The sequence below is a fragment of the Pieris brassicae genome, chromosome 11, assembly GCF_905147105.1.
Source record: "Pieris brassicae chromosome 11, ilPieBrab1.1, whole genome shotgun sequence".
In the NCBI taxonomy this organism is placed as follows: domain Eukaryota; kingdom Metazoa; phylum Arthropoda; class Insecta; order Lepidoptera; family Pieridae; genus Pieris; species Pieris brassicae.
Genome location: NC_059675.1, coordinates 3108622 through 3126558, shown reverse-complemented (window position 1 = coordinate 3126558; position 17937 = coordinate 3108622). Strand labels below are relative to the sequence as shown.

General features: G+C 30.7%; 1 protein-coding gene across 3 annotated transcripts in view; it reads left to right on the top strand.

The window, feature by feature from the left end:
- The window catches only part of LOC123715968 (transcription factor SOX-4-like), a 68057-nt gene that overhangs the window by 25693 nt on the left and 24427 nt on the right, over positions 1-17937 (top strand). The window contains exon 1 of one of the 3 annotated variants that reach the window (XM_045671374.1): positions 10120-10138. The exons of the other annotated variants lie outside the window; for them this stretch is intronic. The gene's annotated coding sequence lies outside the window, so the exon portion shown is untranslated. Of the gene's footprint in view, positions 1-10119; positions 10139-17937 lie in introns of those variants that run through there. 3 annotated transcript variants of the gene reach the window in all.

Here is a 17937-nt window from a genome sequence, read left to right as displayed (position 1 = left end):
GACACTTTATGGCAACACTTTGCTGTAATCAAGGGGATCATTAGCTTGTAGATGTCTGCCAAATATTCTTTACCATGTTTCCGTGAGGAACTGTTATAGTTATGGATAATCCTACCTGAATATATCTAAAGGTGGCTAAGAAAAAGTAAATATTATTGTTACCCACAACACAAGGGCTCCTATGTGGAGTCTAGCGTTAGACCAATTTTGTCGCAACCATATTTCTGTCATGAATAAAGTTTTATCATATATATTATAAAACACGACATTATACTAAGTATTTAGGTGTTAGAGAATCTTCATCTTAAAGCGTCCAAAAATGTTTTCTTATTAATAAATAGATAATTTTTACAACACTGTTTTGACTACCCGGTATATTGTGCTAAATATGGGATGATAAGAGACGTATATGCTTAAATTTAATAGTGTTATAGGACTTTATGATGGGTGTAAATAAATCTGGCTTTGATAGTGGGTGATTCTTACCTACCATTATACTTTGTAATGAATCTCAATAAAAATTTATTTTCACAAAAACTCAATCGGTACAAACTTAATTTAATATCAATTTATATGAAGATCATAAAGATCTTATGGGAAAACAATAATTTTAATAAAAGACTCTTCAAAATGGTTGTCCAAAATGACAGCTGTACAAAACGATGGAGTATCTTGTCTGCGCCTGTCAGATAACTTATTCGGCTGGCCATCGTAGCCCGTGGCAGAATTTGCAAATTAATTTTGTAATTGAGTTCTTCACGAGCCAAGAAAGTTACATAGGTTTTAATATAATCACGACATGCAATCAAATTGAAATTATTTTTAGCGAAAATATAATAATATAATATTGTCGCCTTTTTTTATAATATATTTGGAAACGAATTAAATTTTAATTTATTAAGGTACCAAATGACTTCGGACTAAAAATTCTAATAATGGTTTACCAACCAACAATAAAAAATACTTTATTTAATTAGCGGAGTTATTTACAAACGGTAAGTACTTTAAAGATCACTCACTGACAAAAAAGCTTTTCTCCCCCAATAATCAATTTAAGTTAGAAAACGTTGTTTTATGCCTTTATAACCGAGCCGAGTACTCCACAGTAATATTATACTCGTTTAAATAACCGTTTCAATATTCAAAGATTCATTTATCACGATAATTGACAGAAGGGGACTTAGAGCGATGCTCCCGACTGTTTTTATTTTATACAGTGCAAATATTTTATCATAATTTGATAATGGCTGAACAAATTTGTGACTGTTGTATTTAATCTGGTGAGTAATTAGGGACTTTTTACAGATTGTGAAAAAGATTTTAATTTTAATAATATGGGAAGTAAGTATGAAATGTATCCAGATTATTTAACTACAATAATTCGTGATAAAAGTGATTTTTTATATAACAGTGGGCAAACGAGTTCGAGGCTAAATTGACGCACTTTTCTTGAAGGATCCTAAGTCGTATAATACTTAAGAACACACGCTGTAATACTTGTTACTAGAAACAAAAGTTGAAATGTCACAATTTTATTTATATCCATTATGTTTAAGAAAGATGATATTTTAAATTGTTAAAACTCAAATCACGTTAAATGATTGAACTGTGGCAACCTTTTAATCAATTGTAAAGAAAATGTTTATACAATACGATTCATTACAACTAATACAAGATACCTTGAAGATTTTTCAATGAACAACATTTGTCAAACTTACAAGTTAAACTCAAATTTAATCATTATTATAACTATCATTAATCATTAACCGGCGATTCATAATAAATCATTGTCTAATGATATCTGTCTCGGATGAATATGAGCGGATTTCCTTGACAAATTATTTTTCCGCTTGGAATCGTGTGACACAAGGAGAGGGCTCCATGTCATTATGTACATTTATTTCATGTGGACATCGCTGTCATTGTAATAATTTTCATTGGAATATTGTAGGATTTCCTCAATTTTTTAAAATAAATAACTATTTAACAGTCTTTTTGTTATGGAAGAGCTGGAAACATAGACACGCACGTCGTAAACTTAAAGTTAGTCTGTTAGTAAATAAAAAAAAAACAAAATGGACAGCCAAAATAAAATTATTTATACGGGAGGATATCGGAGTTATCTATCTTACATAAACACTCTAAAGAACAGCTAAGTATGCAATTAAGTCATCTTAACGTCACTGTATAAGCTGCCTATAAAAATAACAATGTTATAAAAAAGCTTATAAGTTATTAAATAAATAGACCCTCTGATCAGTTACTTGGACCTCAAAGACCCTAAACCAAGCACAGAAGCGGCCTTAACGACTCCGCTATCTCCGCAGCGGTGGATTTTCTTGACAAATTACTTTTCCTTGTTTACGGAGGGGTGTATTCCCGTATCTGTATCGGCTAAGTTTTCAGTCATTTGGGAGCGATTTTTATTAACTTGAGGCCTTCTTGGAGGTTTTAGACGGCGGAAGTTGTGCGTTTTTTCGTTTAACGTCGCGGGGTTTTATGGCGTAATGTTCCGTTTTATCCTTCGTTTTAATACACATTCGTGAATTGAAGTTTAAAATCGCCGCGATTGTATATTTACAGTTGTGTGGTGTTGTTTTAATCGACTTGGAAGCGGTGAATTAATATTTTTATGTATGTTTTCGTTTGAAAAAAATATTTTACACTCTGGATTTTGTTTTTATGGTGTGATTAAGGTATCTTTTAATGTAGCAATACATGTTTTTATTTTACTTAGATTAAATTAAAAAAGTTATAAATTAGGCAATATCCAGTATACATAGGCAAAAAACGTCATAACAGTGGCAACACTAAATTGAGAAACAAATAAAATATTCATACTATTGAAGAGTGTGATAAATGTTTGCACGCAGATTAACGCAACCCCGACCTAGTACAGATAGTCGAAGGTCCTCCATCTATGTTACGAAAATGTCTCTTTGACCTTTGCAAATGAGTTTAGCTATCCATATATAACGCACTATATTGTAATGATATACTTTAATGGGGACTCACAAGTTAAATATATATCCAGGCTCCTGACGTAGGGAGAATTGTGTTTAAAGAGCCTGTAACATACAAACTTGAATTTAAGTTAAAATTCAAGCGTTCAAGCTTTGTCTTACAGATACATCTAAACCTTGAGTCACTCTTTGAAAACAGCATTTTAATATAAGAGCCATAAAGAAACTGTTTTTATGGACTTAATAACTGAGTAAATTAGTTACATCGTAAAGGTATGGTATACGGGGTGGAGTGGTGTACGCTGTCTGCTCAGTCCCAAAGAGAAAGCTTAGGTAGAAAAGGCTGGAATTGATTGGATAATATTTTTTTAAGCGTCTTTTATCCAAAAATTATCTTTTTTACGAATACATTACGAGAGATTCGATGGTTTATTTATAATTTTGTTTTCATGAAAATACGATTATAAAGAATAATACTTCATTGTCACAAAATGACACTTTCAACCGATTTTGACATCAATAAATACAAAATTAATGTTGGCTTATGTTCAGTAGTAGGTCATATTAACTAATAAAGCGCATTTATGCTGAATACGTTTATCACGGCTTGTATTAAGGTCCATTATTGTATAAACGTTTGAGACGTGGGTGTGAGATTTCGAAAAGGATTGCGAAACAGTAAGGGCCTATTTATCTTAAAGTTAGGTATCTAAGTTTTAGTCATAGCCATAAATTGATGGATATCGCTATATGCCTAGACTGACATTATCTTGAACCTAGTTCTGAGAAATCACTTTAATCTTATTTAATGGTTATTGTAAGAAACGTAACATTAAAATTATATTTTACCTAATACACTGCTTTAAGTTATTTATAAATGTATAAGTAATTGTAGTTTTATTATTATTGCTTAATTGTTTAATTACGGTTTTTCTAGAAGTTTTCTATTTTAATATTAATAGTTACCTGATCATTTTGTGATGTTTATTTTGAAATCGATATATCCACCGCTGCGAAACTAGCCACGATTCCTCCTATAAGTAATCTTAATCATTCGTTGAATCTGTCTAGACTGCAGGTCTAACATTTCAGTAATATGATAATATGAAAGTTATAAATGTCCGCGGTCAGCTGAAACCGCAATTAATTTAGCGATTATCACCGGAGCCGATAATGCATTATGTTAATACGATAAAACCATTTTATTTTGTCCTCCAATATATAAGATTGTAATAAAATTGCGGATTTTGATCTTGTTTTTAAATTGAATAAGTAGTGACCTTGTAAATGAGTTTATGTAAAAGTATTGAGTGTTAAAATTATTTTGAAAATATGTTGTCAAAATCGAAATATGATTTTAAAAAAAAATATCACATCGTAAGTTTTGAAATACTAAGTTCAGCATAGTTTGTTTGTTTACTTATTCATGTTTTTACCAACACGGCTTTATTCATAGTTTGATGAACTTTAAGTATCTTATTAACTAGAATTGTAAACTAATTATTGCAAAAAAATATCAATAATTTTGCGTTATGACGTTGTAAAGTATTGTCAAATATTAAAAAAAATTCAACTTATTATATATTCTCGATTATGGTGAAAGATCTAGAGAAAGTCATGAAGATACAGTCCCATATGTTCATATTAATATTAATTTATGCAAATAAGAAACAAGTTTAAGCGTCGTAAAATTGATTTGTCAAGAACTGGTTGGCGCCGAGAAACACCATATAAAGGAAAATTGCCTTTTAATGATTTATAGTAGATTTCCGTATTTTATTATACAAATTTCCTGTTTATAAATCGATATTTCTCACGTCATAAATTTGACTGAATGATACAGAATTTTCTAAAATCGAAATTTAGTCTTTCTATAAAAAATAGATTAAAAATGACTTTTTTTTTAATTAATTAAATCTATTTTAATAAAACTTAAATTAAACTACCAACACATATTACGACGATTCGACTAGCTGTGTACTTGGTATACAAACGTCTATTTGTTCACCAAACCAAAAAAATATTATCCTCCCTTGATTTGAATTTTAGACATTACATATTATAAAGCATGAACAGTAATGTTTTGATAGATTGTAAGTTTTTTATTTTAAAATGTATTGAGAGGTGAATGGAGACAAGGTCAACGCGGATACGTAGAGCACAATCTCACGTAATGATACCTCCATTGCGAAACTCACTCAAGGCTCACTTTTTCTACGATATTTATCGGCCTTAGTGTTAATATCCTAGCATTGAAATGAATTCAGGTTAAAATCACAGAAAAGCGTATCAAACAGTTAACTTTAAACTTTTAAAAGTTATCGGACGAGGTGATATATTTTGGAACTGGATAAATTTTTGAAATTCTACTGCGTAGACTTTTTGCACTCGCAGAGATCTCATCTTGTACCATAATTAAATAGCATAATATTCAAATAAAATTAGTTAAATACAAAGTAGGTCTCGGTACATAAATTTGTCGGAATCCAAAATAGATTTTTACTGGTACATTTATTTTCCTTTACAGACAATTAAAATGTATAGAGCAATTAATTATAGTTTAGCATAAATTTATATGTTAATAACGTTGAACGTGTATTATTTATAATTAAATAAAGAATTAATATTACATTAGTGGAGGTCGTGCTGTATAATTACAACAGAATAAAATATAATTATACACATTGAGATTTTGGGTATATTGTTCACACATAACAATCTGGTTATTTTTAAACTTTATAGATTAGCAGATCTGAAACAAAGTTTATTGCGGATGTTAATTTAGTGTTCCTCATAGAATTGTCCTAAAAAGTTCTGACTGTTTTTACTATAGGCAAATTATTTTTTTCAATCAATATCTTTTAATTGTAGCTTAAGTAAGTTCGAGTAGTGTTGGCCTAGTGGCTGTTCGAGGTTCGGGTGGAGGTTCGATTCCCGACTGTGCACCAATGAAATTTTTTCTTATTTCTTTTCCGTTCTCGCTGTACGGTGAAGGAAACCGGTATTTCCCTACCACAAGGCCTAATTTACAATTCTATGTTTAAATATCAGTTTTTAGAATTGTGAACTCAGAAACGAAACCAAGCGCGCACTCTTCTGTATATCCGAACATTACGTACGGTTGTCAGACTAAGTTTCATTTCTAAATCTTTACCTAAGATTTTCTTAACCACCGAGTAAAGTTTATCTCGATGTAAAACAAAGCGATGCAATTTCAAATTCGAAAATAATCTCAATCGAAGCGGCGGAAGTCTGTAATAAAAATTTGCTTTACTTTAAGAATATTTTTCAAGCTCATTTTTCCTGATTTTTCCCCGAGGCATTTTCTCATATTACCGTATCAAATATATCAATTTTATATGAGGGTAACTGGGAGAATGTAAAGTACAATCAAATTCAATAAAATGATTGAGTACAAAGGAAGCACATGGGTGCTCGACCGGTTGCCATGGCGACCGAGTCATACCTCAATTCCAATATCAATGAGCCCGGTGAATGTTAAGAATAAAAGAGGTAATTAGGTAAGGAATTGGGAAGAGCGGTATTGCTCGAAAAAATATTTCTTACAGTTCATTTTGAGTTTTCAACTACTCAAAAAGGTATAATTCCTATAATGTATTCGGTTCTGTAAGCCAGGTCCACTTCAAACTTCTTAATATAAATTAAATAACTAATTTAATTAATAAACGTGTTAATAAGCAGACCAATAAAACTAATTTCCCAACGGTTATGTGAAGCATAATTGCGGCCTAACACTTAATAGATCTTTATCCACATTTCAACATAACGTGACGACTAAATTTGCTGTAATTATCACCATTGTTCCATCAACACCGGCCAAATTATGTATACCTCTAATATTCTAGTTCAACTTAATAGCGCACCTGCATTTTTATTTAGAAGCTTATTCCCCAAAAACGCCAAAGTATACACGCAAGATGTTTATCTATACAATGGTTATACGGTGCGGTTTCGAAATGAGATTTAAGTGAAGCCTTGGGTATCAGGTAGCACCTTTGTACAAGCGAAGCGATTTTAATAGCGTTTTATCTTAAAGCAAACTAAATATAGTGATCCTTAATGTTTAATAATATAATAAGGCGAACGATAATAGTAAACTGAGTTTTGCGTCTGTAGGTGATCAAGTTTCTATGGCTGGTTTTTACAAAACAGTGAAGGCGTTGCGTGGAAAAATGACTATATCTTATAGCTTTTGTGATATCCGAAATAATTTATGTTCCTTAAAAGATATGTGATCATTTGAAAGAAGAAATAAAAGCACTTATTATATTTACGAGTACGTTGAAACGGAATGAAGTTTAACAACCAGTTGTATTTATTGTATTAAAAGATGGACTAAAATTTTTATGTATTTTAAACTTTTATTGCGTTTTTAATGTGTCACATTTAAGTAACTTATTTTTATTTTAACGATCTCCACGTCTTATTAATGTCTGTTTTGACAAACTATTTTTGAGAAAGATATGTGATATTAACGTGTCGTTACATGTATGAAATGCTTGATGTCTTGATCTTCAATAAATACTGTTTAAAATTATTGCTTTGTTTATCGAATTAATCCAAGATTATTAATAATATTGTACATTAGAAGTACCTTTATCACTAATTTATTTATCTGGAGTCTAAATCATTACATTCATTAATATTTGTTGTTATTTTTAAAAAGAAATAAGAAAACAAACTACTATATAAACATTTAACTTACGAAACATTTTGTTATAAAACGTAGACTAAAGATAGGTATAATTGTGTATGTTGCTATGGTAATAATTTGTGGTGAGGTAAAGACACAAAAAATAAAGTTTGACACAGCACTATAATGTATAGGAATCGCTTCTCGTTCGCTTATGCAATAAATATAGGGTTATAATCGAGCGTGTTATTTATAATGAAGATCTAAGGAATATGGCCTCATGAAATAGATGTTATTATGTGAATCATATATTATTATCGCTTGATTTTAATTAACATTTACACCTTAATAATTACATTTTATGTACATTGCTGACTTTATTATGGTTCGATTAGTTTCGGTGTGGAAGTTTCTGGCCTCCACCTATTTCTTAAGATATCACCATTTAATATACTGCTTACATACATAGTTTAATGATTCACTTAATGGTATATAATATAGAGTGTCATTTGTTTAATTCTCGACGGACAGGAAGAAAAGACTGCCGTAAAGAAATTAAGTATTTGAAAACTATTTTCTATGGAAATGTTTTATTAAATCAATTAATTGTTCATCATAATTAATAATAAGGTCAAGATTAGATTGCAACCTTCTTCCACTCCAATCACGTTAGTCTCAAAATAATGAGACGCATCGCCCACATGCGACCAGATATGGTCGTGCCGTATATGGACAGGGTTAAATTACTATATAAATTTATAATGTTGTAATTAAATTAGTTAACTTCAGTGTCGTGGATGTTTTTTTAACTTTTAAATTAAATCAAATCTCAAACATTATATTAGAAAGTGAATAACGTTTTTGTAGTCTTTGTTTCTGTATTTAGGTAAACTAAAACGACCATTTCATGTGTTTCCTTATAATATAGTTACAGTTATATTAAATAAATGTTAAAGATTTCGTGTGATTGCATAATCGTGTTGCTGTTTTCTGTAAGTGCGAAAATTGTATGTTTTCTAATATAGCAAAGAAAAGGAAAGGTTATATATCATCCCCATTGTTCGGTGAACATAACGTTGTGGCTTTGTTTTTAATATTGTCGTAAATTTGGCCACATTTGGCTCGAAGCGAATTTTTGTATCCGGTTAATGTGTCCTCGAAGGTTAATTTTGTTGATATAGAACGGATTTTGGACATAATTTTACATGAATGTTTTATTTCTTGACTGCTCTGATTCATGTTTAATTTCAATTGTTATTTTTTTGACAATTGACATGTATTTAGGTATATAAAATTAAGTATATGAAAGCCGTTATACTATTTAATGAAAAACTCTGTGTCTGTGTCTGTGTACTTGATATACATCGTGTTTCTATACAAAAATCCTGAGTACTTCAAGATATAAGTTAAGTTTTACTCGATTAAACTCAACGTTCACAAAATAAGAGCAGCGTAATTTTGTCCGGGAGCCACCTATAAAAAGTAGTAACTAATAACGCGTGATCATATATAAAGAGAAACTCATATGTCTAGCAAAGATCTTGGGAACTATATAAAAGATAATATTCAAAACAATTTCGCCCAATATACGTTATATTTTATTCAGTAACATCATATTTAATGCTGGCAACTTTGAACGGCTTTGGGGAAATTCCGGGTAATATTTGGGGTAAAATATAGCCTGGTTATGTGGTTATGTGAATGGTTATGTTTGGAGTTTTCTTTGTGTTCGTAATATAGGGTAAGATTGCGTTTAGAATATTGTTTTTTGTGTGAGTTATAATAAAATGTAAATGGAAGGAAAATATTAGACGCCGATCGGTTGCTTAGCGACTGTGTTTTCGATTATATGAATCCACAATAGTGTTTGGCTATTTTTACCCAAACATTTTGCTCAAAAAATCCTTACAAACTTGTTATTGTCAACAATACTGCCTGGAAGCTTATGCCTGCTCTGAGTTTTATGGCGACAAATATACTTCTCTATCTATACGTCTATCTTTTAGTTCTGTCTAGACAGAATAACGCTTGTAGAGACTTAAAATTGATTATAAATTGACGTGTATTTATTATATTTACTCTAAGCCTTTGTGTTATCAGTCGGTAGAATATCGTATAAAAACGCTAATACATGCATTAACACAACACAATTATGACGTAATAAATCGAGTTGAACGTCCGGCCAAATTTTCACACATCTCCATCAAAACCCAGATATTGACATGTAAAAAAATGATAATATTATGTATTTGTATACATAATTCATAGTTTGCCGGCCATATGGACGTATGTGAATGAGTTCCATTCATATATTCCGATATACATTTTTATGTGTCCGTAAGTTGAGGAATAGTTCAACGGTCAGTTACATACGCTTACTATAAAATAAAGGATCAAAATATTATTAGTATTTTGTTCGTTATATGCCTTTGTGGTGTCTACTAAATATTATTTTATGTACAAGTGTAAATTTATATTAACTATATAATTTGTTTACAGGTAAGCCGATTAACCTGCAATGGTAAGATCTAGAAATAGGTAAAATAAAAATTGTACGTCCCAAAATGTCTTGAATCAGATTTGAATATATACGTAAAATTCAAATACTTCAATTAATTCGGCTCATCTAAAAACATAGGTTTTTAAATAACACGGCCGAGTCAATGCCCTCATTATCAACTTCGCAATAATATATAGGACAAATTTGCAAGCCGTGCTATGACTGATTTCGTCATATTTACGTCAGATAAACTATCGGTGAATCATTATTTTATTTTATGATTTAACAAGGACCCTTGACTATCATTTAATTACTCTATTAGTGGACCAATAAATTTGTAGTGCCTATATTGATACTATTACCTTCTATCTTAACGATAGATAAATAACTATAAATACTACTATCGCACAGTGCAAATAGATACTGTATAATCATTTTTATTTCATGGAAAAGATTCTAAATTTAAATTATGTCTAAGTTCTTAATGATTTTGTAAAAGCTATCTAGAATCTGTAGTGCCTTACAAGTCTCAGCTCGTTGAGATTAGCCTGTATCGAGTGATTCCTCGGAGCGGTGTGACTCTTTGGTTGAGGAGGTTACATACAGGTCGTTAAACTGTCGGAGGACGTATATTGACTTTTGTTTTTACATTTACAATATTCCGTATGAGATTAGCATAACTGAATAAACTGTTACGCTTACAAGATATGTGGTCAAATATCGGGTCTATAGTAATGTTATTTAGTCCTATGAATTGTCTTTAAGATAGATGGCGCTTTAATTATTCTTCTTCGTAGGTCAGTTATTTTGTATTTTGCGAAATATAGTATGACTACTACGGCGTTTAGTAGTGATTCTTTCTCGGTCATATTGTCTGTGATTAAATTAAAAAAATATATATGACACACATATACATATATGGTATCCATTACATACATTAGGTTTGAATATAAATAAATTTCATTCTAAACCGGAAATCGATTAATTTGCGGCTATTAACATTTTAAACACTATAAAATTACCCAAACGTAAAGAAAGATACCGTTGTATGAAAATGAGAAAAAATTAAGGTTGAATGTCCCAAAGGTTGAGCAGACAGGGCCTGAAGGTTGTTTACCTGATACCTGAATCAGGGCTGCGTCTCAGACGAGGCTTTGTGATGATATTTATTCGTTTGAGAGGAGCATGACCCTAACTTGGGGTTTTACTTAATTTTCGGGGTTTCTTCAAAAGGAAATTGATTATTTCGTGATTTATAAATTTGGCAGGTAAGTAGTAACTTAATACTTCGTCGTTCATTAAGAGTTAATGTTACTTAAGTTATTTAGTCAATAATTATAAGTAAGGGGGGCTAACCTATAAAGAATATCTGAAGTTAGAGAGGTGTTTCCCTGGATGTATTATGAATTATCCGGGCATGAAATCTCTAATCTTCTTTAATTATACAATTATAATTATTATTCGACTACAGTTACAGTACAGTTATCTATACCACAGATCCAATATTATGTAAATGTAGGTAGCAATAAAAACTTATTTGTGTCTGAGTTTGTTAGTCTGTACATCCGAGATTGGTTTAAGAAAAGACTTTGAGGACATACGAGACATTTATTTTCTATTGCACCAACTGACCCGCTATGAACTGGAAAATTGTATATGTCCAGTACATATAATGATCTGTAGTTATCTGACATTAGATGATTAAATTTTATACAATTGAAGCAAAATTGCAGCCGTAATGAGCAGTCACAAAAACTGCGTGTAATGAACTCGGCTATCAGCAGGACATTGACATAGACTAACTTTACCGTTGTTGAAGTAATTTGAAAAACGATTTTAAATGGGACTTTTACAATTAATAAAAAAGTATAAGTATACTCTGTAACCTACAGTTTGGTAAAATATATTTGAATTTCCGATCATGATACATAATACATACTACCTTTTCGTTTAACGGTTACCAGTCGTCAACTTACTTATCTATTACTTACTGTATAGGTGAGAAGAAACACATAAATGTGTCGCGTGATTGTTACTACAGAATAAAAAAACATTGGACATGAAGTTCATCTTATAACGTCGTAGTTGTAGTAAATATACGATTTAGAGAAAGAATTAAAAATTCGTAGTAATATAATATTGTATACAAAATGCGTAGTAAAGGCCGACGAACTCATTAATGTCAGACGTAAATATTGCGATTGTTCGCAACTACTGTGTTATTTTTATCAATATATTTTAGCTGATATAAAACCACTGTTCTAATCACATTTATTTTTATAAATAGGTCAGTTTTTCGTGATAAAAAGAAGCTTATTATTAGATATTAGAGTTAATATTACCGCTGATATTTTATATATTTTTGTTAGAACATTCCCATCGTATCATTTTTATTTTTCTTACCAAGGTTACTTGCAATAACTGCCTGCCAATAATAATTAGCCTTTGTAATTGTAAATTTTCCTGAACATATTGTTTTGATATGCCTAGCATTACATTAATAGTTTTGATACAAATTTAAAAAAGTAAGAAATCGATGTCTATCTCTATTATTAGATATACATAAATGTTATTGAATATTTGTATTTATATAAATATAAATAAATTAGTTATACTATTGCCATAATATTAAAAAAATATATATATCATTTGATATGATTTTTCGAGTCGCGTTTCTGAAAATCTATAATAAGGTATGATATAAGCCTGGAGAAAAATGGCAGAAAGTGACATTTCACCGATAAAGCCTGGCTTAAACCATCCGTTAGTATTGACCGGGTGTTCGCGACGATAACCGTAGTTAATCTACGGCTTACTGCGCGGTTTATCCCGCCCAAATTCGTTTTTGATATGCTCTGATATAGTTTATATGTTTTGACACTAGGCTTCGGCCTGGCTGGCTTGACACTATAAATATTTCAGGACATACTAAGAAACAATATTATGATATTATACAGTGTAAAAGTCGTCATGCTTACGTAATAAAAAAACACTATGACGTAGCGAGGCAGAAAATACTCCGTTCCATTGAACAATTATTATAAAAAGTAGTGAATTAATAAGCGGCATTTTCTATAAGCCATGGTTACCGGTGTGAATTGCAAAAAGGTTATATATTCAAAATATATATTTAATCAGCGGTTAAATTCTACCCCTAAGCCGTACATTTTACGCTAGAACTTCGCAGTCCACAGATTCTATTTTCTTTTTTCCATTGTTCGAAGCCACTTTGTTGAGTTCGCGTTGGATCGACTTCAAGTGAAGGCAAAATAATATAAGTTTAAAGAAAAAAGCAGACTGCAATGGTAACACAATATTGTTCTTAAACTATTTGTTTTAAACTTCGCTAGTTCGCTTTTTACCCAAGTTTTTTGTAATGGATCCTTTTCATTGATATTATAGCTAATCGAATAAAGTTTTTTGAGAATATTTTCACTGAAAATACCACATATATATTAAGACATCTCTATATTAGTAATTATAACAAAATAATGCGTTTAATAAAACCTGATTTTCTGAAGATTCGTATTTTCATTAAATACAGAAATGAAATATTATAAGACTTAGTAAAATGGTTATAAAAATGTTAATGACAGTTAAAAATGTATTATAGGAACTAGCAATAAATGGGATGTAAAGTATTTTCGTACAAAAGAAAACTGTCAAAGCATTAAAGTTGTTCTCGTAAAAGCACTTATGAATGGCGGACATAAATTTTTGCATCGTGAGCGTTCGGTCACGACTTTGCCGTTCTTTTGTATGTATGTAATGTCCATATTCGTAACGGTTCACTCGATTATCATATTATGGTATTAATTTGAATTATTTTTAGAGCGTATTTGACAAAAAATTAAATCCTATTGTATAGGGATCAAATTTCTCATGAAAGCATTCCGCATACGATAATGCGAATAGTTTTTAAATTTGTCAACTATTCCTCAATCTGAAAAATAAAATGAAGGCACGGGGGAATGTATAGTTGATCAGTAAAACAAGTGATAGCTAGAAAACATTCGTTTCTATTATACAACGCATGTATCCTAAGATGATACTTTAAACATAACTTGTTTGCATACGAAAATTACATAGCAATTTTTAATATTTTAAAAAATTGAACACAAAATAACAAGTAACATTTTACGTGGGGAATTTCGAGGCAGACATTTTGACAGGCTGTAACGTCGTCTTGTCTGGATCTAACCAGACTTAGCCGAGCCGAGCTTAACGAATACAGAGTGAATTTCATGAAAATCATTTTCCACTGACGTCCTATGTCATTAGCAATTTATAGTTTTTTGATACTTATAATATAGGTATACACATACACTATGAAAATAAAAGAAATCTTTATAACCAATCATTCACAGGAATTCACAAGAACAAAGTTTTTAATTATAATAAATGTTATTTTTCGATTCACATTTTTTAAGTTTTACTGTATTAAAAAGTAGGTCATTATATTTTTTGTACAGTAAGCTTAATTTTGATCAACCTCTTTACTTAAACAGCTGTCAATTAAAAGAAAAAAATATATGACAAACTAAATTTGTATTTGTACTAAGGTTATTTTGCTTATAGTATTTCCTGAAGTTTAAAAAATGATCACAATTAATTAGCTCACTACGTAAAAATAGATGCAGTCATAACAAGACAATAGCAGACAAAATATAACAGCCTTAATGGGAGTGTTTTAAGGCTTCCTGTGCACGTTTTAGTGCAAATAATACCGCCTACATTTGACGTAATATTACATTAACCAATAAAATGTCATTCGGATTTTATCCATAGAGGATTGTTAGAATATTGAATTTTCCTTATTTGTTATGTTTAATAGTCCAGTTAACGAATTCAATTAAATCAATTGGAATTGGTCAATTTATAAGCATTAATTTAAATGTAATGAGTATTGAATACTTTGAAAATGTGTTTTTTTATATAACAATATAATTTAAAATTACTTTTTTAAACGAGCAGAAGTTGTGTTAAGCGATACGGTCGCCTGTGGACACTGATATTGTCAGAAGGCTCGCAAGTGCGTTGCTGACCAGTAATGATATCTTTATAATCATCATCTTCAATCTATATCCACAAACGAAAAAAAACACATAAAAACAATCTTTTTTACTAAATATACGGTACGGTAAGTCCGAAAAATTTATATAATAAATTGTAAACAAGGCTTTAAATATAACACAGATTTATGCATTTGATGCACAGTTATTCTGTATTTTTGTTTTAATAAGGTCAGTTAAGATGCATAAAAACCTCAATTTATGTTTATAAACATCGTGGAAATGTTTTACTTTTAATTACCTTAAAAACAGCTTAGTTGTCTGGTATTTTAATTAATTACTGTGAGTGTGTTATTTAAGTAATTTTATCAGGTATTTGAAAATAGATGCTAGCCATTCAGGGTCATCCTATACCCTGTGAGGGTGTTTTTCTATGTGCATTTACACACAAGTACTCGCTACTAACAAACACTTGTTTATTATATATTAACATAACGGTGTTATGTTAAGTACACATTGACAATCTGATAAATGTCCTAGGTCTGGTTGTCAAATTTCATTTATAATAATTGATGTATTTTATTTATTGTAAATAGCCATAAGTTTCTAGAATAACAAAAACTAAAGATGAAGATTAATTGATTGTCGTAACCTCCTGATTGATAAATTGGCCTATGGTCTGGCTTACAGTGAAGTCTGATTAAGCTTAAACGTTTTCGACTGTTTTGCTACTGTTTTACACATACAAGATATGTCTTATATATCATTATTAGGTGAGATTGACTGTTATTCGAGTATTGAGTAGAGTAGAGTAGTGTGATAGTATATTACAATGACTAAATCCGTAATCAGCTGCTCTCTACTTTAGAGTATCTAAAAACGTTTTCAAAATATTATTATTAATTAATTATTATTAATTGTTATAAGCCGCAAAATAGATTGAATTTGTGTATAATATTAATCGCTTCCGCTTCTCGTTCATACTTTGACCTAAGCCTAAATTAATCTTAGTGTCGATCACTTCACGGTGATTTTAGTTTGATGAACCCGACTTAACAATAGGCTTAAAAAATTTCAATTATGAACTAGAGACCCACTCGCCTCGTCTGAACGCTTACACAGTTACCTCTTGCGATTATTCAGTTATCGAACCACGCTATACCAAAACTGCGACATCAGCGCTTCTACTGAAACAAACCGAAATTTGATTGTGTTGCAAGATCATAACCAAGTGCAGGTGTGCCATTTCCATATTGTGTCAATCAAGTCAGTCCCATACTGACTTTAAAATGCAGTAATGCTTTATTAAACGCCGTATCAAGAAAAGTTAAAAAAGTCTTTATTTGTTTTACTATATTATTGTAAAAATATATTGTTCAGTACGTAACCATTGTATTGTTAACCATTTCTTAACTATCATAATTACATTATAATTTTTATGCCAAAATTCTCATAGTTCTTTAACAGCTTTTTAAAAGCTCTTAATTCTTAACCACAAATATTCGCTACGCTACACGTTGACAGTGGAATATATAGAAAACACTTTTTAAACGGATTGAAGCTTCGGTCGCATTGACCGGTCACCGTGACCACGCACGCTGTAAAGCATGCGAAACGTCGGAAATTTTTTAATTTAAAATTATATATATAATTATAAGTTAATAATAATAATACATAGCCTCAATTCGTTTAAAAAGTGTTTTCTTAATGTGTAAAAGCTATGTTAACAAAAGACAATACAGTGGAATATGTCTCAAATTTATTTGAAGAGATAAAATATAGTTCTATGACTACCGAGTAGAAATTTTGTTCAATTTAATAAACGTCTCAGGGTTTGAAAAATGAAATCTATAAGACGCGTAACCTTTTAAGCTAATTTTTTAAAATCTATATTGAGGTATTTATTTTGGTGTTGATTTTAATGTTTCTGTTTTACCATATTTGGGTATACCGATTGACATGCCTGTTATCGCAATATCTGTGTTTTTAGTAAAGCTAACTTTAATCAGATAAATTTTTTATTATACTTCACTAATTCTATATCTAAACTCACGAGCTTTACAGACTGATTTAAGTAAATGGAGCAGTGCTTTAAGCTTTATTCTAAATTGAAAGCTGTTATTGAAATTGACTTTGAATAAGCTGTTATTGACATTCGTAATTATTCCCCAATAACCTGTCGGAAATAGTGTGTCCGACCGCGATGAACTCAATCAAAGGTTAAGACTGCATTTTAATTAACTTTCGTACCTATTGTATAGTAACGCAACCACAGAGTTGACCAAAGTCGACTATAACGAGAATCAATAAATATCGCCCTGTCATAACGCCCTCTATACGCGCCATGGGATGTCGATTCAGTTTTGTCGGTTGATTTATTTGCCAGTCGGACGTTGGGTGCCCGGATTAACGTCCAGATTTCAGCATCTATTATTTTCCATTTCGGCATTGTTACAAGAAATTATCGTTTGACAAATCCTATTTGAATGGCAAGGCTCTAAGGCAAGCCGGTTTCCATACGAGGTTTTCCTTCACTAGAAAGTCGATTGATGCACAGTCGGGAAAAGAACCTACGCCTCAAGGATGAGAGTCACACGCTGAAGCCACTAGTCAACACTTTACATAATACCATTAATAATTATTTGTTTATATTCTGTTTATAAAAAACAATTCAAATAAATGTTTAAACGAAATGTAATATCGAAAAAAATCCACTACACCAAAAACACTTTCAATCCGTTTCGCCATACCTTTTAAAACAATTGAATAAGACTAAAAGACGCAACCGACATTTCGAGACGACTCGAT